The sequence below is a fragment of the Erinaceus europaeus genome, chromosome 12 (genome assembly GCF_950295315.1).
Source record: "Erinaceus europaeus chromosome 12, mEriEur2.1, whole genome shotgun sequence".
NCBI lineage: Eukaryota > Metazoa > Chordata > Mammalia > Eulipotyphla > Erinaceidae > Erinaceus > Erinaceus europaeus.
The window spans coordinates 53805959-53830732 of NC_080173.1; the positions used below are offsets into that span (position 1 = coordinate 53805959).

At 41.7% G+C, this 24774-nt stretch overlaps 1 protein-coding gene and 1 pseudogene across 1 annotated transcript in view; one reads left to right on the forward strand and one right to left on the reverse strand.

Moving 5' to 3' along the window:
* ZNF652 (zinc finger protein 652) overlaps positions 1-17511 on the reverse strand; it is a 58526-nt gene extending 41015 nt beyond the window's left edge. Inside the window, exon 1 of the mRNA XM_007525632.3 lies at positions 17366-17511. The gene's annotated coding sequence lies outside the window, so the exon portion shown is untranslated. The remainder of the gene's footprint in view (positions 1-17365) is intronic.
* Positions 17512-24394: 6883 nt separating this feature from the next.
* LOC132542187 (U2 spliceosomal RNA) lies at positions 24395-24562 on the forward strand (annotated as a pseudogene).
* Positions 24563-24774: the final 212 nt, after the last annotated feature.

Genomic DNA, 24774 nt, shown 5'->3' on the forward strand with positions numbered 1-24774 from the left:
ACATCTCTTTATAATATATATGCTATAAACAGCTTGTATTTTTAATTTGGTTAAAAAAAACAAACAAATACTTGTTTAATAACTTTTGTCATAACCTAATTCAATCAGTGGTTAAGATAACCAAGTCCACATGACCAAGTAGGTTGCCTGATTAGATAGGTCTAAGGACATGACTAAATCTAATTCTCTTTCATGTACTCATATTGAATGAAAGACTTTAATTAGTAATGTGAATTTTTAAAAATATTTATTTTCCCTTTTTGTTGCCCTTTTTTACTGTTGTTGTACTTATTACTCTTGTTATTGATGTCTTCGTTGTTAGGACAGAGAGAAATGGAGAGAGGAGGAGAGAAATGGAGAGAGGAGGGGAAGACAGAGAGAGGGGACAGAAAGATAGACACCTGCAGACCTGCTTCACCGCCTGTGAAGCGACTCCCCTGCAAGTGGGGAGCCGGGGGATGGAACCAGGATCCTTATGCAGGTCCTTGTGCTTTGCGCCATGTATGCTTAGTGCCAAGTGTGCTTAACCTGCTGTGCTACCGCCCAACTCCCAGTAATGTGGATTTTTATTAAACTATGTTTTTTTAAAAATTTATTTATTATTGGACATAGACAGAGAGAAATTCAGATGGTAGGAAGAGAGAAGAGAGATACCTGCAGCTCTACCCCATTCATGAAGCTATCCTCTGCAGGTGGGGACCAGGGGCTAGAACCCGGGTCCTTGCACACTATAGTGTGTGCACTTAACCAGGTGCACCACCACCTGGCCTCTAATGATAGATAAGTGGGTAAAAAAAATTTTTTAACTGTCATATAAATATATAAGATGGATTACTATTCAGCTGTTAAAAATGATGACATCATCTTCTTTGCACTATCTTAGAGGGAACTTGAAGACATCTAGTTGAGTAAGATAAGCCAAAAAGAGAAAGACAAGTATCAAACGATATCATTTATAAGCAGGATTTAATAAACGGGCTTGGAGGGAGAACACAAAGTGAAATGTGGACTGGGCATGGTGTACTACATCAAAGCAAAGGACTCCAGGGAGGAAGGGGCAGAAGAAAACTTTCGAGTCCTGATGCATAATGAAATTATACTCAGGTGTCAATGACTGTACTGTGAAGCATTAACCCCCTTAATAAGAAGAAAATAAATAAAGGGAATAATCACACTTTTTAATCTGACTATGGAAATCCTAAATGGGCTTTTTTTTTCCCCTTTTGGTACTAGTGCTTTGTGCCTATGTAATACCACTGTTGTCAGTGGGCTCTTTTTTCAACCTATTAAATATAAATACAGATAGATATAGGGAGAAAGAAAATGCAGAAAGAGGAAAGAAAGACATCATAGCACTGTTCCACCACCTGTGAAACTTCCTTTGGTGCCAAGCCAGTGGCAAAAACAAAACAAAATAAAACAAAACATGTTAACTCTCTTTTCAATCACCAGGTTCCAGATGCCATCAGGATGCTGGCCAGGCTTTCCTGGATTGAAGACCCCACCAATGTGTCCTGGAGCTCAGCTTCCCCAGAGACACACCCTACTAGGGAAAGAGAGAGGCAGACTGGGAGTATGGACCGACCAGTCAAAGCCCATGTTCAGCGGGGAAGCAATTACAGAAGCCAGACCTTCTACCTTCTGCAACCCTCAATGACCCTGGGTCCATGCTCCCAGAGGGATAGAGAATGGGAAAGCTATCAGGGGAGGGGGTGGGATATGGAGACTGGGTGTTGGGAATTGTGTGGAGTTGTACCCCTCCTACCCTATGGTTTTGTTAATTAATCCTTTCTTAAATAAAAAAAAAATTAAAGAAAGAAAATGCAAAAATTAAATAAAATAAAACAAAACACAGTAATCACAAAGTAAGCAGACTTTTAAGAACATTCAACAAGTATTTGTTGAAGACCTACTATGTGTGAGGTGCTAACACATCTGTGAACAGTACAGATATGATCCCTGGTCTTATACTACTGTCAAGTAATAAACAGGGTTGTCTGGACAATAGGCTCTATGGTTACCTATTTATACAAAAAATAATGACTGTCCCTTTTTTTTAAATTTTATTTATTTATTTTCCCTTTTTTTGCCCATGTTTTTATTGTTGTTGTAATTATTGTTGTCATCGCTGTTAGATAGGACAGAGAGAAATGGAGAGAGGAGGGGAAGACAGAGATGGGGAGAGAAAGATAGACACCTGCAGACCTGCTTCACCACCTGTGAAGCAACTCCCCTGCATGTGGGGAGTCGGGGGCTCTAACCAGGATCCTTACGTTGGTCCTTGTGCTTTGTGCCACGTGCGCTTAACCTGCTGTGCTACCGCTCGACTCCCTTGTTCCTTTTTTTTAAGTTTTTTTTAAATATTTATTTATTTATTCCCTTTTGTTGCCCTTGTAGTTGTTGTTGGATAAGACAGAAAGAAATGTAGAGAGGAGGGGAGACAGAGAGGGGGAGAGAAAGATAGACACCTGCAGACCTGTTTCACCATCTGTGAAGCGACTCCCCTGCAGGTGGGGAGCTGGGGGCTTGAACCGGGATCCTTCTGCAGGTCCTTACTCTTTGCGCCACCTGCGCTTAACCCGCTGTGCTACAGCCCTGACTCCCATGACTGTTCCAAAGAGCAACATGCTTATAAAATGTGTAACATTTCAAGATTTTAGCTTTCTTTTTCACTCCTTTAAAGAATTCACCAGGCATTTTTTTTTCAAATTGCATAAAAAAAGAAAAAAAAAGGACTTTAGCTATTCATTGCATTTTAATGTGTATACCTGCTAAGGTAGTAAACCAAAGTTTTGCTTTATTCAAATAAGAGGAAGTAAAAATCTGATTGTATTACATCAAAATATATACAAAGCTAATAAATGAATTAAAATGAAAATGTTAAAAATGAAAACTATTTTATAAACGTTTAAGCCCCTTGAGAAGAAGCAGTTCTTTTTTAAAATACTATATCCATGGGGCTGGAAAGATAGCATAATATAATTTTTATGCAAAAATACATCTGAGGCTCAATCCCCTGTACCACCATAAACCAGAGCTGAGCAATGCTCTGGTAAAAAAAAAAAATACATATATATATATTACTTCAACATTCTAACCTATATATGTTTCTGGATATTTCTACTCAAAGGAAATAGGGCAGGAAATGTAAATATGAGTGTGGAAAACTGTCATAATGGCTAGCAAGGAAACTACCAAAGCTGTGTCAAAGCTGGGGAGACAGCATACCAGTTATACAAAAGACTTTCATATCTGAATCTCTGAGATTCCAGATTCTATCCACAGTACCACCATAAGCCAGAGCTGAGCAGTGCTTTGGTGTCTGTCTACCATACATCCATGCATCTCCCTTCCCACCTATCTATGGGCTGTTGGAAAAGTTATGATGTCTTTTCTTTCTTTTTTTTTGGATAGGGCAGAGAGAAATCGAGAGAGAAGACAGAGGGGGAGAGAAAGATAAGACACCTGCAGATCTGCTTCGCAGCTTGTGAGGTGACCCCCTTGTAGGTGCAGAGGCGGGGGTTTCCTTACGCTGGTCCTTGCACTTTGCACCACCTGTGCTTAATCCGCTGCACTACTGCCCGGCCCCATGATCTTTTTTCTTTCTTTCTTTCTTTCTTTCTTTCTTTCTTTCTTTCTTTCGTTCGTTCTTTCTTTCTTTCTTTCTTTCTTTCTTTCTTTCTTTCCTTCCTTCCTTCCTCCATTCCTTCCTTCCTCCCTTTCTTCTTTTTCTTTCTTTCTTCCAGATTTTATTTATTTATTAATGAGAAAGATAGGAGGAGGAGAGAAAGAACCAGACATCACTCTGGTACATGTGCTGCCAGGGATTGAACTCAAGACCTCAGGCTTGAGTATCCAATGCTTTATTCACTGCACCACCTCCTGGACCACTATTTTTCTATGCAAAAATACATAATAACTTTTCCGACAACCCAGTATCTGTCATCTTTCTCTCTCATTAGAATTTAGTGGGGGAAAGGAAGCAGGAGCCAGCCAAACAAGCTCCTAATGGACAAAAATAAGATAACTGAGTATGAACAAGGACTAATGACAGTAGTGTGTAAAGCGCATCAAATGTGATTAAATCCATTAGGTCACCTATAGACTATACAAAAAGAACTTACTCTTCTGAAAACTGTTAAGTGAAAAGAGAAATGCAAGTATTTGGTTTGCTTTTCCCATCAGATCTGAACCTTAGTGAAATTAACAGCTACTAAGGAAAAATTTCTTTTTATAGAAGTATTTCAGTTTATAATTAAAAATAGGGGGCTGGGCGGTATAGCACATCGGCTTAAGCACACATGGTGCAAAGCACAAGGGCCGGCTTAAGGAATCTGGTTCGAACCCCCAGCTCCCTACCTGCCGGGTCGCTTCGCAAGCAGTAAAGCAAGTGTCTATCTTTCTCTCCTCCTCTGTCTTCCCCTCCTCTCTCGACTTCTCTCTGTCCTATCTAACCTCAGCAACAGCAATAACAACAATAAACTACAACAAGCGCAACAAGGGCAATAAAATGGGAAAAATGGCCTCCAGGAGCAGTGGAGCCCCAGCAATAACTTTGGATGCAAAAAAGTAAAAAATAAATAAATAAATAAATAAAAAATAAATTATAGTGGTAGTGTTATTTTGCAATTCCTAATTAATAAATATAGCAAAAATCATCAATGGCTGGTAACAGTACCCAAAAAGAAACAATCCGTAATGTCTCCTGGCAGAAGTATATGCCACCACCCACCAGTCTTGTCCCATTCCTACAAGAAAAACTGAATCTTAATCTGGCAACTGTATACATACAATAAATGGTTGTGGATTCTTCAAGAACAAAAACTGCAAGAAAAAAGAAAGAGAGGAAGGAGGCAATCAAGCAAGCTAGCTTAACTAGAGAGGAGATAGCAAAATGATTATGCAAAAGAGATCCTTCAAGCCTGAGGCTCCAAGGTCTCAAATTCAATGCCTGGCATCACCACAAGCCAGAACTGAGCAGTGTTCTGGTAATAAATAAATAAGTAAATAAATAAACACAAAAGAATATTTGGGGAGTGCAGTGGTGATTCACCTAGTTAAGCACACATTGCTCTGAGCAGGGTCCTGGGTTCAAGCTCCCACTCCCCATCTGCAGGGGAAAGCTTCACAAATAGTGAAGCAAGTACTGTAGGTATCTGTCACTTTCCCCGCTCAATTTCCATGTTACAAAAAAAAAAAAAAAAAAAAGGAAGGAAGGAAGGAAGGAATGGAGGAAGGAAGGCAAGAGGAAAAAGACTGCTTCTAGGAGCAGTGGATTTGTCGTGCAGTCACCAAGCCCTAGCTATAACCCTGGTAGCAATAAAAAAATTAATAATAAAAAGGAGAGAGAAAGAAAACTCAACCAGCAGTTGAGAAAACTCAATCAGTTATGCATGACTGAGATTCCCCGTTCAATCTTCCCTGGTGCTGCATTCACCAGAGAGGCATCTAACTTGTCATTCTCTTATGTAAAAGCCTCATATACATAATGAATAAATTTTTAAAAAATTTAAAGAATTTATTTATTTATTCATGAGATAGGAGGAGAGAAAGAACCAGATATCACTCTGGTACATGTGCTGCTGGGAATTGAACTCAGGGACCTCATGGTTGAGAATCCAGTGCTTTATCTACTGTGTCACCACAATAAAAAGCTTTTTTTTAAAAAAAGAGGGGGAAACAAAATAAATTTAAAGAAAAAAATTTTTTTTAAGTAGACATTAATCATCACTTTTCTTTGCATCATAATTTAATATTTGAGCCTGTATTCAAATAATAAACTGGAAAAGCAATTATGAGTTAAGTGGGCAATATAAACACTGGTTGAATAATTAATGATGGAGAGGAAGCTATTTGTAATAATAATATTGTAGTTGTCTTTTTTTTTTTTTTTTTCTGTTTTAAGGAGCCAAAGCTTCACACATGCATAAACTCAATCACTGGTCCTGGGCTGCTTTTTAACTCAGACAAACAGGCAGAGAGAGGGGGAAAAGACACCACAGCACTAGAGCTGCCCCCCCATACCATAGTATGCCCAGGGAATTCTAGTGCTCGAAGCTGGACCGTACACATGGCGAGGCAGGGGCCTCACCTGGTGAGCTATTCCTTTGACCCTGTGATTGTCCTTTTCCTTCCTCCCTCGCTCCCTTTCTCCCTTCCTTGACAGACCAAACCACTACTCAACCATTTACGCAGTGCAGTTCTGGGAATCAAATCAGGGCCTCTCATTGGCAAGGCATATACATTATTGCTGAATCATGTCCCCATGAAAAAGAATTATGGGGCTGGGAGGTGGTGCACCTAGTAGAACACAAGTGTGACCATGTTTTAAGAAGCTGGGTTCGAGCCCCTGCAGGGGGGAAGCTTCACAAGTGATGAAGCAGTGCTGCAAGTATCTCTCCTTCTCTATCTTCCCCTTCTCTCTCAATTTCCCTATCTCGAGCAAAAGGAAAAAAGAAAGAAAAGGAAGAAAATGGCCACTGGGACCACTGGATGTTTTATGCAGACACCAAACCTCAGTGGTACCCCTGGTTGCAATAAAACTTTTTTTTTTTTAATAAGAAGGAACTATATTTCATTGTAATAATGTCACCAAACTCCTAAAGAGCAAAACACTTCTCATATTAAACTAATGTGTATTCATTCATTTTTCTTTTTTTCTCTTTTTTAATCAGAGCACTGCTCAGTTCTGGCTTATGGTGGTATGGTGGGGGATTGAACCTGGGACTTTGGAGCCTCAGGTACTAGATAATTTTTTTTTTTAACCAGAGCACTGATCAGCTCTGGTTTTATGGTGGTGCAGGGGATTGAACCTGGGACTTTGAAGCCTCAGGCATGACAGTCTGTTTGCATAACCATTATGCTATCTACCCCTGCCCTAATTAATTTTTTAATCCTCTCATATTCCAGTTCAGGATCTCAGATTTGCTAGAGCCTATCCCAGCAGATAAGGGAACAAGACAGGTCTCAATTCTGGACCAGAAATCTTTTCCATAGCAGGCCACACTCACACATACACACCCACATGCATTCAGACTGGGACAGTACAGACACACCACTGACCTAACATGAACATCTCTGAGATGTACCAAGCAAAAATCTACAGACACAGAAGAAATTTGCAAACTCTACTTCAGCTGAGAAGTGCTTCTTTTTTTTTCTCTCACAAGCACTATGAAAAATGATGTCTACATTACTGCAGCACTGTCTCACCACTTGTAAAGTGAAGCTTCCCCGCTGCAGGTGGGGACCAGGGGCTGGAATCCAGATCCTTGTGCATTGTAATGTGTGTGCTCAATCAGGTGCACCACAGCCTGCCCCCACTTTTTAATCTGAAATTTTTATGGTTTTTTCAAAAGCAAGACTTCTTCCTTTAAAAGACAAAAATATAATTTCAACTTGTGTAGGACATCATAATTTGAAGAAAAAAGGGTCAGCAAAATAGCTCACCTGGATGGTGTGCTGCTTTGCCAAGTGCAAAGGTTCAAAGCCAGCCCCCACCACACTGTAGGAAGCTTTGCTACAGTCTCTTTCTCTGCCTCACTGTTTCTATCTAAAAAATAAACTAAGATCAAGTAAACTGAAAGCTAAAGGAAAAATGTTAACTACAACCTAAGAAATTAGGGAGGGGCTGGGAAGAGAGCACAACTGGACAGTACATGTGCTCTGTCAGGCACACAGCCCAGGTTCAAGCCAAGCTCTTGCTGCACTGGAGGATCACTATGTTTTGGTTTTTGTCTGTTTTGTTTTGTTTGCCAGAACATGGCTCAGCTCTGGGATGTGGTGGTTCTGGGAACTGAACCCAGGATCTCTGGTGGCCAGGAATGAAAACCTATTTGCATAACCATCATGCAGTATCTCCCCAGCCCACTCTTTCTTTCTATACTTAAAAAAAAAAAGAGTGGAACTGCAAAGTCCAATACGAACCAAAATAAAGGAATTACAGAGGCTGGGCAGTGGTGCATCCAGTTAAGCGTACTTAGTTCTATGGGCATAAGGACCAGGTTCGAGCTCCCACTCCTCATGTACAGCAGGAACTCTCACAAGAGGTGAAGCAGGTCTGCAAGGTGCCTTTCTCTCTCCCTATCTCCCTTTCCCTCTCAATCCTATCTAATAATAAATAAATAAATAAATAAATATTTTTTAAAAGAGTTGCAATTATTTTAAGATATTTTCCATTATATTTAATCCCTCCTTATATAAATATAAGAGAATACACAGGGCTTGCTTGCTCTCTCTCAATATTGTGAAAATCCAGTGAGGTCTAAAAAAATGTTCTAAGAAAAAATGATTTGAAATTTTGTCCCATTAAACACTTCAACGATTAACTTAAAGCTGGACATTAGTCTTCCCAGAACTTTATATTTATTTTATTTATTTACTTTTTGCCTTCAGGATTATTGCTGGGGCCCGGTGCCTGCCGCCGGTGCCTGCCGTATGACTCCACTATTGCTGGAGGCTATTTTTTCCCATTTTGTTGCCGTTGCAGAGGACAGAGAGAAGTCAAGAGAATAGGCAAAGAGAAAAACAGACATCTGCAGACCTGCTTCACCACTTGTGAAGCGAGCCCCTGCAGGTGGGGAGCTGGGGCTCGAACTGGGATCCTCATGCCAGTCCTTGCGCTTTGTGTCATATGCGCTTAACTCACTGCGCTACAGTCTGACACCTCCTCCCATAGCTTTATTTTAAAATAAAAAATAGTGAGTATACATTCACATGGAACAATTTTTTAAGTACACAAAAGTATCATATAGGGAGTCGGACTGTAGCGCAGCGGGTTAAGCGCAGGTGGCACAAAGCACAAGGACCAGCATAAGGATCCCGGTTCGAACCCCGGCTCCCCACCTGCAGGGGAGTCGCTTCACAGGCGGTGAAGCAGGTCTGCAGGTGTCTATCTTTTTCTCCTCCTCTCTGTCTTCCCCTCCTCTCTCCATTTCTCTCTGTCCTATCCAACAACGACAACAACAATAATAACTACAACAATAAAACAACAAGGGCAACAAAAGGGAATAAATAAATAAAATAAATATTTATTTTAAAAAGTATCATATAGACTAAAGTAGCATTATTCATGATAGTACACCAGAAAAAAAGTCTATCCACCGTATAATGTATACATATATACTATAAAGAGACAACAGAATGTTAGACACTAGTTGGATTATTAAATGAATATTAATTGAAAATAAATAATTATTATATACATGACTATTGTAAACATAATTTTGAACTTAACAAGTCATAGACAAATGAGAATACATTGTATTCCACTTATATAAAGTTTAAAAAAACAAGCAAAATTGATCAATGATGACAGAATTCAGAACAGTGACAACCTTTGAGAGTACAGTAACTGGAAAAGGACTTGAGAGATTTCTGGGAGGTTAATTCACCTTGCTTATCCTAGGTGTTAATGAGGAAAGAAGTTGTGATTTCTCTCTGTATATTTATGAATTCTTTACTTTTCTATATGTTGTATACTTGAATTATTTTTAATATTTTATTTTTTTAAATATTTTCTTTACTTATTTTTTAATGAAAAAGACCAGAACACTGTTCAGCTCTGGCTTATGATGGTATGGAGGATTGAACCTGGGACCTCATAGCCGCAGGCATGAGTCTTTTTGCATAAAAACTATGCTGTCTCCCCAGCCCATATAACTGAAATTACATTTTTTACTTTTTTTTTTTTTTTAACCAGAGCACTGTTCAGCTCTGGTTTATGGTGGTACAGGGGACTGAACCTGGGACTTCAGAGCCTCAGGCATGAGAGTCTGTTTGCATAACCATTAAGTACACAGTGGCAACTGGAGAAACTGTTCAACTGCTAAAACACTGGGCTCTCACTTCTTTAGTTCCTGGTTCAACCCCCAGCATCAACACGTACCAGAGTGTGCTCTGGTTTCTTTCTCTTCTCTTTGTCTCACATGAAACTCTCATATATAATCAATAATTTTTTAATTAATTAAATAAAAAGTACACATGAAATGACCCCCCTACACTGAGTCATCCAGTCCATCCTCTTCAACAGACTAATAATATTACTAGTTTCTTTTGAAACTGACGTTCAGCTTCTGAAGAGTTATTTCATGTTATGTAGGAAAATCTCCAAATATATTCACTCTTGTACCCAAACTCTTACACAATCAAAGCACATTTTTAATATACAGTTATGTGCCCTGTTTTTCATTAATAGCATAAGTTGGAAGCTTTCCACAGGGGTGTTGGGTTGTAGGACACTCGGTTAAGTACTTACATTACAATGCTCAAGGGCCCAGTGCAAGCCCCTACTCCCCATCTGCAGGGGGGAAGTTTGACAAATGGTGGGACAGTGAGCCTGAGAGTCTGTTTGCATAACCATTATGCTGTCTCCCCTACACTTCGCATTCTTTTCTGGAGTTATATAAAATTGATTCTATTGTATGAATATATCCTAAGTTTTAAACCAATTCTATATGGATGGACACACAGTTTTCTTTCCAAGTAAATAAATTAATTCTGAATGTTTTGCATATTTAAAAAAAAAAAAGCACACAAGGAGAATCTTTCAGGCAAGATAATCTCAAACTGTATATAATGTGTTTTAATAGTATATAAACACAGGGAAGATATATGTGTCAGTCAAGAATTAGGGGAAAATGTATAAAACATAAAAAAAAAAACCACCTGAGGTAAGCAATACTACCCACCACCACTCAAAAATATATATATATCACACATCTTATCATGTGTTTCAATGTTTGTAGGCCAGTTTTACTTTAGATATAATAATATCAATATATTCAAAAGAATGAGAACTCACATGGGCTGGGATATAAACATTGTATAGGTTATACAGTATAATTAAGAAGCTGTATTCCATTGAGTTCTCTAAATAGAATAAAGATTCCAAAGTTGAAAAGTACAAATGACTTAAAAGTCTATTTTTTTTTTTTTACTAGCATTTCAAAGGGAATCACTCAGATATGACCAAGGGCAAGGAGGAGGAAGAGGAGGAGGGGAGGAGAAAAGAAGAACAACATCAACAACAGAAACAACTAGCTATCTGCCAAATCATTTTATTCTACTAGAAAGAAAAAAAAAAAGAATGGCTAAAAGCTCCCCCACCAAGCCCCCCACCCCCACCCAAGTAGCTCAATGTATTACAAACAGAGAGAGAAAAAAGTATAAGTCAACCATCTAAATTTTATTTGTTCAGTCTGGACCCACTTAAGTGTCATTATTATTACACATTCTGGCCAGCATTTAAGTTTTTTTTAAGTGTCTGAGGCAAGTCTAAAACCATTATTTAAAGCGCAAGGACCGGCATAAGGGTACCAGTTCAAGCCCCTGGCTCCCCACCTGCAGGGGAGTCACTTCACAGGCGGTGAAGCAGGTCTGCAGGTGTCTGTCTTTCTCTCCCCCTCTCTGTCTTCCCCTCCTCTCTCCATTTCTCTCTGTCCTAGCCAACAACATTAATAACTACAACAACAATAAAAAAGACAATGGCAACAAAATGGAAAATAAATAAATATAAATTAAAACCATTATTTGCCAACTTTTCTTTATCAACATTCCAATACTGGTGACTGACTACACCAAAGTGCAAGTGTCAGGTGACTCAATAAAAAAAGAAAATAAGGATTAGCAGATTCCCTGAGGTAAATCCTACTGAATTACTGCTGTGTCTGTTTTATCTGAAAAGTCTATCTGTAACTCTTGTGAGTTTAAAATCATCACAATGATATTCTGTAAAAAGGACAGAATAATGGAATTCTTTAAGAGCCAAGAAATCCTATTTTAAAAGTTGTATGGGCTAAGTAAAATTACATATATATTCTTCACTCTGCTTTTCAAAGTAATCAATTCTCTTTTAAAAATGAAAAAAAAAAACTGTTACAAACCTGTCTTTTTAGGTAAAAACAGGACTCGGAGGTACACACACAATTTATAGGTATAAGCCTAAAGGGGAAAATTAATAAAATCTGATAGAAAAGAGTCCTTACTTTGCTTTCTCCCTCCAGAACAAAAATGCCCAGACCACTAAAATCTACAGCTCTAATAACAGTTTATGATCAACACCTCAGAAGAGCAATGGAAATTACATTTTTCTCACTTTATTTTATTTATTACTCATGAGAGAAAGAAATTCACATGAGGGAGAGAGACAAGACAGAGCACACTTCAGTACATTAGGGACCAGGAACTTCAGGCATGCAGAGCTGATGTTCTTTCTACCAGTTGAGCTATTTTCCCCAGATTTGAGCAATAAGGTTTATTTATTTATTTATTTTATTGGATAGAAACAAAGAGACATCAAGGGGGAGGGGGAGACAGACAGAGACAGACCTGAAACACTGCTTCACTGCTTGTTAAGCTTCCCCCACTGCAAGTAGAGACTGGGATCTTGAACCCAGATCCTTGTGTACTGTAACGTGTGCTCAACCAGGTATGCCAACACCCAGCCCAGCAATGAGAATTCTTTAAGAGAAAATATTCATGGGACTGAGAGGCGGCTTATCATTAAGGTCCCATGGTTCAATCTTTGCTAGTCATTAAAAATAGATGAAAAGTTTTTTGCAAGCAAAAGATACTGAGTTCTATGACACCACATACACCAGAATGATGCTCTGACCCTTCTTTCTCCCTCTCTTTCATGAAATAAATCTTTTTAAAAACAAGAAATGTCGGGAGTCGGGTGATGGTGCAGCGGGTTAAGAGCACGTGGCGGGGAAACTCAAGGATCCCGGTTTGAGCCCCAGGCTCCTCACCTGCACTATAGTCGCTTCACTGGCGGTGAAGCAGGTCTACAGGTGTCTGTCTTTCTCTGCCCCTCTCTGTCTTCCCCTCCTCTCTCCATTTCTCTCTGTCCTATCTAATAACGACGACATCAATAACAACAATAACTACAACAACAATAAAAAACAAGGGCAACAAAAGGGAAAATAATATTAAAAAAAAAAAAAACAGGAAATGTCCATAGGCGTTTTTAAAATCAAAATAACTTCTATAAAACCAGACTTAACTTTAATAGGAATCTGATATATTCACTGATTCTATCATACACTTTATGGTTTGTATTAACCATGGAAATTTACACAAGGCTTTTTGTGTGATTCCATCATGGAAAAAGTATTCACTGAGATACCCTAATGCCTTCACCCCTTCATAACCAAATCTCTAAACAGATTTAAAATAAGCACAGCCTGTGGGTAACACTTTAGAATACAGAACTAGGTTTCATTGCCTCCACCAAGTTCAGTCAACCACAGAGCAACAAATCAAAGTTCCAATAAGGAGACTGCACCTGCAAGGCTTAGGTATGCTCCAAAGCGAATATTTGCAACTTTTTCATCCCAAATCTACACAAATGAAAGTATGCAGTTTACAGTGCCAGGCCTCTTAAATCTTGCAAACCAAAATAGTCAGTAGTTTCACTCCCACATATCCTGTGTCCTACCAAATATCCAGCTCTTAGTATGCACAAGTGTCAAAGACGACTAGAACCTTGCATGTATTAATTTTAATCCTCATAACAAACCCCATCCTGTTGATAAGAAAACTGAGGACAGAGAAGCCAAAGTGATTTGTCCCATGCCAATAAATGGTGGAGTGATGTATGATGCAAATCTAACTCTGCTCGACTCCAAAGAAATGTCTCTCTGATCCTCTTTCCGCTAAAGTCACTAATTACAACACTAGCTCACCTTTACTGAAGTAAATTCAAGTGCTGTCTGAAATGATGACAGCAACTGAGGAAAAAAAAAAAGTCATATGAAAATCAATGCATAAGACCCAAGAGTTTCTGATGAGAAATGCAGTCCTCTCCTTTAGAATAACTAGTTCCAAAGACTAGGGTTCAAAATACAAGAGGATCCACAGGGTTTTGCTATTGTTGTTGTTGTTGGCTATCTTTCAATTGACTTTTTAGAACAAAGGAAATGAAACTAAAGAGTATAATCACGTTTTGAGTGAAATTATCTAAAATCCTTTAGAAAACAGTAATTAAAAAAAAAAAACTTCACTTTTACCGTTTACTTCTTAAATAGGATCCAGACCATCAAACATGAAATCACATCACAGTATTACTATCAATTCTTTTTTTTTTTTCAAAGAGACTTAAAAAGTACTTTCTTACCACACTACAAGATTACTTCCCATACTTAGAGCAGAAATGGAAACAGCTCTGGGTGTCACGAATCAGATCTTGAGGCCACAGTTGCAGACAGTAGGTGCCGTTTCCCTTGAGTTGAAGCTGCTGATCTGAAACCTCCTAAGGGAAGGGTGTCTGGAGAAGTGTGTTGAAGAAACTAAAGCAAGCAGTTTGTATTAATGAGAGTGAGCTGCTGGCACCACTACTCTTGACGTGTTCCACTGCTATGCAATTGTTTTCTGGCTTTCAACCTCTGAATCTGGCAGTGAGAACTCTGCTCTCAGTCCTAGGTGGTGTTATATGACCAGCTGCTCTGTGGTGTGTGGGTGTTTAAGTAAGTGACTGGTAAGAAGAGGTTCTACAATATTAAATCAAGGTGCACTGTCCCCTGAGATTTTAATGATCTGTCACGATACTGCGCTAACAAAGAAAAGAACATGTTTTCAACTCTAAAAGGGTTTGGGCTTAAGATAAGGCAAATAATTTATAACAATAAAATGTGAGGCTTAACAAAAAACACAGCCTGTAATATTATACCTCAAATGCATTTATTAGATAATAAAAAATGTGGTATTTGCACTCTCAGCAAGCTTTCAAACTTCATAGGGAACACTGCATAATTACTGAAATAAATGCTACTTGTTCCTAGGATGTGAGGAATGGTTTCTAGCAAAATTCCATGTCTCCCTTAACTTTCAAGAAGTTGTCAATGCCATGAATTCCTTGGTCTCTCTCAACCCCTCAAATGCAAACAACATAGAAGTCTGACAGATTCTTCAAGTGAAAACTACTGTCAGACTTCTAAGCTCCTGAAGAGCAGGAGGCTGTGTTTATTTTGCATCACTGCAGCTCACAGCACCATCATAAATTGGAATAAAAGGCTCTTGATTAAAATATGGTCAAAAAGCAAATGGATGCTCAGTGATTTAAACAAAACAGCTTATATTTATCCTGTATTTATTGACAAGGTAGTAAAATTCCCATTCCTACTTCTAGATTCTAAATGGGAAGACTGAATTCCCTAGCTACAGAATTGAAATTCTTCCATTAAAACAAAATTAAAAAATTATCCTAATGGCAATGTCACCCTTAACAAAGACATGAAAACACTGTCAATACAGTTTTAAAAAGAAAGAAAGGAAGAAAGAAAGAGAGAAAGAGAGAAATCTTCATAAAGCATGTGCTCTATTATGGGAATTACAAAGCTTTCTTTTAAAGAATCATATTTTAAATATTATAAATAGCCTCCATAAAACAGACCACTAGCTTTGCTAATGACATTTGCTATAAGAAGAACATAGTACACTACATGGGTACACTATCAATTTTAAATTATTTTGACCCCAGTTCTAACTTTTTCTGAAACTCTCCCATATGTCTCACTTCTGCAGAAAGACAGAGAAATGATATCCTACAAATATTCAACTCATTGTAATCAAAGAAACACAAGGATACAGTCATAATCTACTTTGTTGTTTATTGCTCAGGACCAAAGTAATGCCAACCTTTAAAAAAAAAAAAAAAAAGCAGAGCAAAAACACAGACTCAAGTTCCTTTCACTTTTGCAATAATACAAAATCTTAACCTGAGGTCCGAGGACCAACTTCAAGACGAATGTAAATTGCATACACAATTATGTGTTTATTCCACTAACGGGGTCCTTGGAACTTTTTATTATTTTTTTTTTTTTTTTGGAACTTCTATAAACCTGAAGATAGGTTAAAAATCAGTGAAACAGACATTTCCAGGATCACTAAAACGAGTGGTGAGTATTTTAAACAAAATTACACTCAAGACAGTGTCTACCTGAATTCATGTGCAGTGCTAATACACACAGGCCAAGCTGCCCACTAGCTCTGAGCATCACAGCAAGGCTCACAGCTCTCAATCAGTCCTCCCCAGGACCATCACCTACCCTCGCAGCACATGCACACACATCCCAGCCACTGCAGCTCCTCTTCCTTAGACACACACATGTCAACAAAGCATGTGTTAGTTGCCATTCCCAGAACAATACCAGGCCTGGACATCTCCGGAGGGGAAAAAAATAGAGAATTCTTCACAAAATATTACCCTATTTACTTCCTATGACTCCATCGCAGATGCTAAACACCACAACAAACAAATGCAATTAACACCTACAATAGGCATCTAAGTAATTGAGGGAAAGCATTACTCAGCTATGACTGAGGGTGTGTAGGACCTACCTATTAGGGAAACACTAACAATGCTTGAATATCGGGACAATCAATGACAGACTCATGCACGAACATCCTGAGAGCATGAATTGTGGAAAGCACCCTTCTCCAAAGGCAAAAGCACATTCCTTTGATTGGCATATGCCATTTCTGACAATGGATCCGCAGTGACAGCGTCTGCTCGGCAATCAGGAAGTGTGTGTGTGTGTGTGTGTGTGTGTGTGTGTGTGTGTGCGCGCGCGCGCGCGCAGTGAGGGAGGGACACACTAGATGTGATCAAAGACTGGCCCTCTTCAAGGAAGAGCATATGGGATCTTTAATAGTGAAGACAGACACAGACGTCGAGGGTGAGGCAGGGGGCATTTCTCATTTCTATAGGAACCATCCCTCAACAATGAACATGTTATGTGCAGACGTAGTGAGGGTGTCACGACCATTAGTGTCTCCCATCTATTAAGTTAAGAGTCTGATGGGAGGGGAGGGGAAGCCGCGGGGGTGGGGGGGGTGAAGAAAGGTCGACGCTGCACTCTGGGGTGAGTCCTGGGCGGGTGTACACAAGATGCATTTTATCTCAGGTAGCAGCACAATACTCCGGGGGTTGGAAGTCTGGACGCAACCGCAGGGCGGGGGAGGCAGAGGGTGCAAACCACCAGCTGCAGGGCAGAAGAATGCTCACCAGAGCACCGGCGCAAGCCTCCCCGCGGCCGCTAGCCCGTGCAACCCCACTGTCCCCGCAGGCCTCGGGGCAAAAGGGACTCGCTGCAGAGCTGGAGGCCAGCCCGGGTCCCGTGGGGGGGGGGGAGGAAGGAGTGGAAGAGGGCGCCCCCCAGCCCGAGTCCAGGAACACAAGAGCGCAGAGCTCCGGGCCTCCGCGCCGGATGGGCTGCTCCGGCCTAGTGCACGCACTGCCTCGGAGCAGGGTTAGCCCGGAGCCCGGAGCCCGGGGCGGCCCGGCGGGATGCAGGGAGGAAGGGCTGTTGCACGGGGCGCAGCCGCGACCGCGGCGTGTGCGTGGGGGGCAGGGGCGCCTACTCACCCGGGCCGGCCGCCTCCGCCTCCGCCTCCGCCGCCCCGACCGCCGCGTCGGCGGTCCATCCCTGCGGCGGGGGCCTGCAGCCGCGGCGCTCGAGTAACAACCGCCGGCCGGGCCGGCCCCTCCCCCCACCCAACGTCCGTCCTCAGGGCCGCTCCGCAGACCCGGCCTCGGCCGCCGCCGCCGCCGCCGCCGCAGCGCTACGTGGCCGCCGCTCCGACGTCTCGCGACTCCCTTCCGAGCGCGCGAGGGCGAGCGGGGCCGGCGGGGAGGGCGGCGCGCGGGGAGGGAGGAGGGGAGGGGGTGTGCGTGTGTGGATGTGTGTGCGAAGAGGGGGCAGGGAGCGAGGGAGGGAGGGCGAGCGGCTGCGAGAGCGCGCGCGCGCCCGCGGCCCCTTCCCTCGCCGGCCCCCCCGCCCAACAGGCATCCCGACACCTCCCTCCGCCCGCCCCCCTGGCATCCCGGCCGCTGGGCGCGGCGGCGCGCATGCGCGGCCCTCAGGGCTAGCCTGCGCGCACCTTTTCTCCCTCCTGCCACATTGTGGGCGCTCAGTCGTCCAGATAACCGCCGGCTCCCGCTCCACCCCCACCCTCCGCTACCCCGCCCACTCCGCCCACTCCGCCCACTCCCGAGCGCCCAGGTAAAGGCGTGGGCTGCGCGTGCGCACCGCTCTCCTGGGTCTGGGGGCGTGGTTGCTTGGAGGGCGCCAGAGCGAAAGGGGGGAGTGCGGGACTCCTCGAAATAGGGGGCGGACTAGGGTTAGGGAAAGGTAGAAAGTGAAGAAGCGGGCCTGAAGGAGGCAAAGTAGGCCCCAGGGAGATTTAGAATCGAAAGAACCTTGGGTTTATGAAATAAAGTTTTATTTTTTTTTAATCTATAAAATGTTTGCTTTTGGCCTCCTTTTCGCCGGTGTGCAGTGTGAATGACAGAAAACAGAAATAAGTCAAACAGTGGTGGTCATTCGCCGATGAACAGGACAGCTAATAAAAACCGGAGAAATACAGAGATTGCCAGAGCGGTCAGAAAAGCAAATTCAGAGTGACTTGCTCTGTGCTCAGGATTAGGGGAGGGTGTGTGTGTGCGCGTTTGAGACACAGACCTGCTTCAAGAAAGGAAACCTGCATTGTTATATTGCAACATTGTGACTAATTAGCTATTAATCATTAATATAATTAATAGTACTATTAGTTAACAAGGTAGCATTTATACAACTTGGTGCCAAGAGAGTATTCATAATTGGAAGGACTTTTAGTACAGTGAGAGGAAGGCCCAGGGTGGAAAAGAACCATGGCAGCAACTGCAGGGTCAGGATGACCTCTTCCATCATAAGCTAATCTTTCCTGACGTTTTCCCAAATCGGCCTTAATTGGGCTTTCTTTCTCTCTTTCTTCCTTTCTTTTTGTTTGTTTTCAATTTCTTTATTGGGGGATTAATGGTTCACAGTCAACAGTAAAATACAATAGTTAGTACATGCATAACACTTCTCAGTTTTCTACATAACAATTAAACCCCACTAGGTCCTCCTCTGCCACCATGTTCCAGTACCTGAATCCTCCCCCCACCCCAGAGTCTTTTACTTTGGTGCAATACACCAACTCCAGTCCAAGTTCTGCTTTGTGTTTTCCCTTCTGTTCTTATTTTTCAACTTCTGTCTATGAGTAAGATCATCCCATATTCATCCTTCTCTTTCTGACTTATCTCACTTAACATGGTATCTTCAAGCTCCATCCAAGATGGGTTAAAAAAAGGTGAATTTACCATTTTTAATAGCTGAGTAGTATTTCATGACTTACTCAACTCATCTGTTGTTGGATACCTGGGTTGCTTCCAGGTTTTGGCTATTACAAATTGTGCTGCTATGAACATAGGTATACACAAATCTTTTTGGATGGGTGTGTTTGGTTCCTTAGTATATATCCCTAGGAGAGGAATTGCAGGGTCATAAGGTAGGTCCACTTCTAGACTTCTGAGAGTTCTCCAGACTGCTCTCCACAGGGGTTGGACTAATTTACATTCCCACTAGCAGTGCAGAAGGGTTCTTTTGACCCCACAACCTGTCCAGCATCTACTGCTGTTACCTTTTCTGACGTATGACATTCTCACAGGAGTGAAATGGTATCTTATTGTTGTCTTTATTTGCATTTCTCTGATAATCAATGACTTGGAGGAGCAGTTATTCATATTTGTTAACTTTCTAGATCTCTTCCTTTGTGAATATTCTGTTCATATCCTTTCTCCATTTTTGAATGGGGTCATTTGCTTTCTTGTTGCTGAATTTGGCGAACTCTTTGTATATTTTGGTTATTAGCCTCTTGTCTGATGTATGGCACGTAAAGATGTTCTCCCATTGTAAGGGGCCTCCGGGTGATGGTATCTTTTGCTATGTAGAAGCTTTTTAATTTGATGTAGTCCCATTGGTTTATTTTTGTTTTAGTCTTCTTTGTAATTGGATCCGTATCTGATAGTTTGTGGTCTAGCATCCAAGTTTTGATCCATTTGGAATTTACTTTTGTGTTTGGTGAAATACAATGGTTCAGTTCAATTCTTCTGCATGTTTCAATCCTAACTGGGCTTTCTTATCTTCCCTCCATTATTTAAAGCATGCTTAACATGTGAAGTGCTACTTGCCAAAGTAGATAAAGTACTAGATTCTCAAGCATGAGATCCCAAGTTCAATCTCCACATCATATGTGATAGAGTGATGCTCTGGTTCTCTCCTCCTCTTTTTATGTACTAAACAAATGTGCTGTCACTAAGGCTGTCCTCTCTAGACAATTTCAATACAAATTCAGATATCTAAACCCTTAATAGCACTCCTAATACAATTCCTGTGGGAAGCAGAATAACATGAGCTTGGGCCAAAGTTAGGAAAGAGATTGAAACTTTCTCTCTTTATTTCTTATTATATTTATTTATTTATTGGATATAGACAGCTGGAAATCAAGAGGGAAGGAGGAGACAGAGAGGGAAAGAGATAGAGAGATACCTGCAGCCCTACTTCACCACTTGCAAAGTTTTCCCCCTGCAAGTGGGGACTGGGTGCTTGAACCTGGTTCCTTGCACATTGTGACATGTGCACTCAACCAGGTGCACCACCACCCAGCCCGTGAGATTGAAACTTTATAAATAAAGGTGTTTAAAAGCTAAATGTGTCCTTGGCCCCTTTCTAGAACAATTGCTTAGTTTTACTACACTTGAACTGCAGATCCCATGTATTGTAATTTGGCAACTTTGGGTCCTGTTGAGTGAATGTATAAACACCAAAAAAATGATCTCATGGAGGCCCAAGAGGGTGGCACACCCAGTTAAGCACACGCATTATCATGTGCAGTGCAGAGCTTCAGGTTCAAGCCCCCACTCACTACCTAAAGGGGGAAGCTTCACTAGTAGTGAAGCAGATAGATCTGCAGTTGCCTCTCTCTCTCCCTCTCGATCTCACCTTCCCATCTCAGCTTCTCTCTGTCCTATCAATCATATTTCAGCAGGTAGAAAATCTTTAAGCATAACAAAAGAAAATAAGCGTAAGTTATAAAAGGAAGGACTTAGATTTAGTGTAAGAAAGCACTTGATATAGGTGGAGATTGACAAGCCCAGAACACTAACTTAACCTTCTTGCATACTTAAGCCGCACCCCTCCCTCTCTCTGAGTTTGCAGAGATCACTAAAGAAAGGAGGTGACTTTCCAGTTTTCTATGACTCTCCAGCCACAGACCAACCCTCTGCAGGACTTAATAATTAGAGTCATAATAATGCTACTACCTCCACTGAGAAGTGCTTTATGGTTCTTGCAAGGAGGCTAAGTCCATTATCTGATCAACTCTTCCAACAACCCTGTGAAGCAGGCATGACAGGTATTATTCTCAGTGAAGGAAAATCAGGTCAAGGAATATTTAATGGCCCAGCTAATGTAACCCTGCCCAATACACAGTAGAGCCAGAACAGGACCCGAACTGATTTTCCTCTTTTAGAGGGTTTGATGGACCTCCTCTCAAAAACTGCTACTTACCCCTACAGGGTAAAACATGGGTAATTTTAACATGTGTTGGGATTTTATTTATTTATTTTAGAGCATTATTCAGCTCTGGCATATAGTAGTGCCAGGGATTAATCTGGGACCTTGAAACCTCATTCATGAAAGTCTTTTTGTGGGGCTTGGGCGGTGATGCAGCGGGTTAAGCTTACATGGCGTGAAGCACAAGGACCGGTGTAAGGATCCGGGTTCAAGCCCCCGGCTCCCCACCTACAGGGAAGTCGCCTCACAAACAATGAAGCAGGTCTGCAGGTGTCTATCTTTCTCACCCCGTCTCTGTCTTACCTCCTCTCTCCATTTCTCTCTGTCCTAGCCAACAGCTAATGATATCAACAACAACAATAATAACCACAACAAGGCTACAACAACAAGGGCAACAAAAGGGGGGAAAAATGGTCTCCAGGAGCAGTGGATTCTTGGTGCAGGCACTGACTCCCAGCAATAACCCTGGAGGCAACAACAACAAAAAAGTCTTTTTGTGTAACTACTACATGATCCCCCTCACCCCAGCTGAAGTATAACTCTAATATTCAATTCTATGTTGCATCTCCTTTATTTAATTTTTTCCCTTTCTTTGCCCCTGCAGGGCCCTGGGGCTTGTTCTTATGTATCTGAAGCATTGATCACTAATATTTGGAAGGTTTTTAGCCCCAGGGGGTATCAAAGACATGCCATTGATTCTCCACTCCCTTAACTCTTGCCCCTCACATACTTACCAAAGGAAGAGGGCCTGCCAATTGATGTCATCCCTCCACATGTCACAAGAAGACGTTTGCTCTCAAGCTTCCAATTCCATTGCTTTCCTTCTCTGACTGCTGGACAATTTTCAGAGGCAACATTTAGCATTCTTGCCTGGCCTCACTGGAGAGTAAGAGTCTGTCTGGTTTCCTGGCCTTGGCTAGTTCTTGAGTAACATTTTCACCAGGACAATGATCAGAAGTCAACAGAAATCATTTGTTATCTTTATTTTTTGGCACCAAGGTTATTGCTGGCATTTGGTACTTGCATACCTCCACTGTTTCAGGTGGCTTTTTTTGTTTGTTTATTTGTTTGTTTTGGATAAAGAGTGAAAGATAGAGCTAGAGAAGGAGAGACTGGGGCAGGGTAGTAGTGCACCTGGTTGAGCATACATGTCGTACTGTGAAAAGGCCCAGACTCAAGCCCCCAGTCCCCACCTGCGAGGGGAAAGCTTTGTGAGTGGGGGAAGCAGTGCTGCAGGTGTCACAATATCCAAAAACTTTAAAAAGAGGAGAGACAGAAAAGGAGAGATACCTGTAGTACTGCTCCAGTATTCATGATGCTTTCCCCTTTCAGGTAGGGGTGGGGGCTTGAACTTGGGTCCTCAAACATGGTAACATGTGTGCTCTACCAAGTGAGCCACCTGAAACCCACTTTTTAAATTAAATCTTTAGCAAAAAAGCTCCTGCACACTTTGACAGTTCTGAAAATCTACTCGGATTTAAACAGCAGGAGAAATATCTGATTCCTATAAAGTGAACTGGATGGCCTGACACAATCTACCTCTCACTTCCCAACTTTGCATGACTGCATTCTCTTCTGTAATGGCTCGTACCACCAGGTCTTTTATGCAGGCCGTGGCTGTGGCTCCGTTTTCCCATTAACTAACATTTCTGTACTTTTTAAAAAGATAAATCTTTCATATATATATATATATTGCATAAAGACAAAGAAATTGAGAGGGAAAAGGGAGATAGGGACAGAGACATCTGAAGCACTGTTTCACCACTCCTGAAGCTTCCTTCTTGCAAGTAGAGACTGGGGGTCCTTACACAGTGTAATGTGTGCACTTAATCAGGTGCTCAACTTCCCAGCCCCTAACATTATCATTCTATGGCACCAGACTGAGAGCCAGTGGCCTAATCATGGTCTCCTAGGTTCTCATACTTATAACACTGTTACATATGCTCAATCATTTCAACCCTTAAATTCTGTTTAAAAGGGAGTCAGGCTGTAGCACAGCGGGTTTAGTGCAAGTGGTGCAAAATGCAAGGAACGACCTAAGGATCCCAGTTCGAGCCCCTGGCTCCCCATCTGCAGGGCAGTCACCTCACAGGTGGTGAAGGCAGGTCTGCAGGTGTCTGTCTTTCTCTCCCCCTCTCTGTCTTCCCCTCCTCTCTCCATTTCTCTCTGTCCTATCCAACAATGACAACATCAACAACAACAATAATAACTACAACAATAAAACAACCAGGGCAACAAAAGGGAATAAATAAATATAAAAAAAAAAAAAAGGAGATGAGATTATGGGCTGGTAAGAGAGCTCACCTGGTAGCTCTCCTGCTTTGCCATGTGCATGACCCAGGTCCTTGCCCTGTTCATTGCGGTAGAAGAAGCTTCAATGGTGTCTGATCCTCTCTCCTTTTGTCACTCTCTCTCTCTCTTTTTTTTTGCCTCCAGGGTTATTGCCGGGGCTCGGTGCCTGCATCACAAATCCACTGCTCCTGGAGGCCATTTTTTCCCCTTTTTTGTTGCCCTTGTTGTTTTATCATTGCTGTGGTTATTATTATTGCTGTTGTTGCTGCTGCTGCTGCTGTCGTTGGATAGGACAGAGAGAAATCGAGAGAGGAGTGGAGACAGGGGGAGAGACTCCTGCAGACCTGCTTCCCCACTAGTCCTTGCGCTTCAAGCCACGTGTGCTTAACCCGCTGCGCTACCGCCCAACTCCCTGTCACTCTCTTTTTTATCTGAAAAAGTTGGCTGGTAGAAGTGCAAAGGATTAAAGAAAGATAGAGAGATCATGTGGTTGTTAGAGTCTTCCCAACCTGACTCCCAGGATTCTACTCTAGCAAGCTGACTATATTCATCAATACCCTGTAATTCTATTTTTTCACAAGCACTGCTATCCAGTTCTCACTTCTAAATCCTTCCTAAAAGAAACTGCCCTTTTTGCAGAACAGATACAGCTGTTTTTGAAGTCCCTTTTGCATTCTCATTTCATGTCTCTTATGACAGTATTTAATTGTTCAGAAAACTGGGCTTTTATCGCTTCTCGGCCTTTTGGCTAAGATCAAGTGTAGAAAACCGGGCTTTTTTACTTTTCTGGCCTATGACTTCTATGCATACACACATATTGTATATGTATGTGTCCAGTGTTAAAGGGATGTGAGTTGTGGGCACTTTTACTCTTGTGCCCCATCGTCTCCACCACCCCATTTGAACCCTAGTGGAAAGTTAAACACCTTACCTGCAGGGGGAAAGCTTCGCAAGTGGTGAAGCAGAGCTACAGATGTCTCTCTGTCTCTCTCCCTCTCTATCTCCTCCTTCCTCTCAATTTCTGACTATCTCTATCCAATACATAAATAAAGATAATAATTGTTTTTAAAAAATTAAACACTGGGTGCCTGTGAAGAAAAAAAAGAGG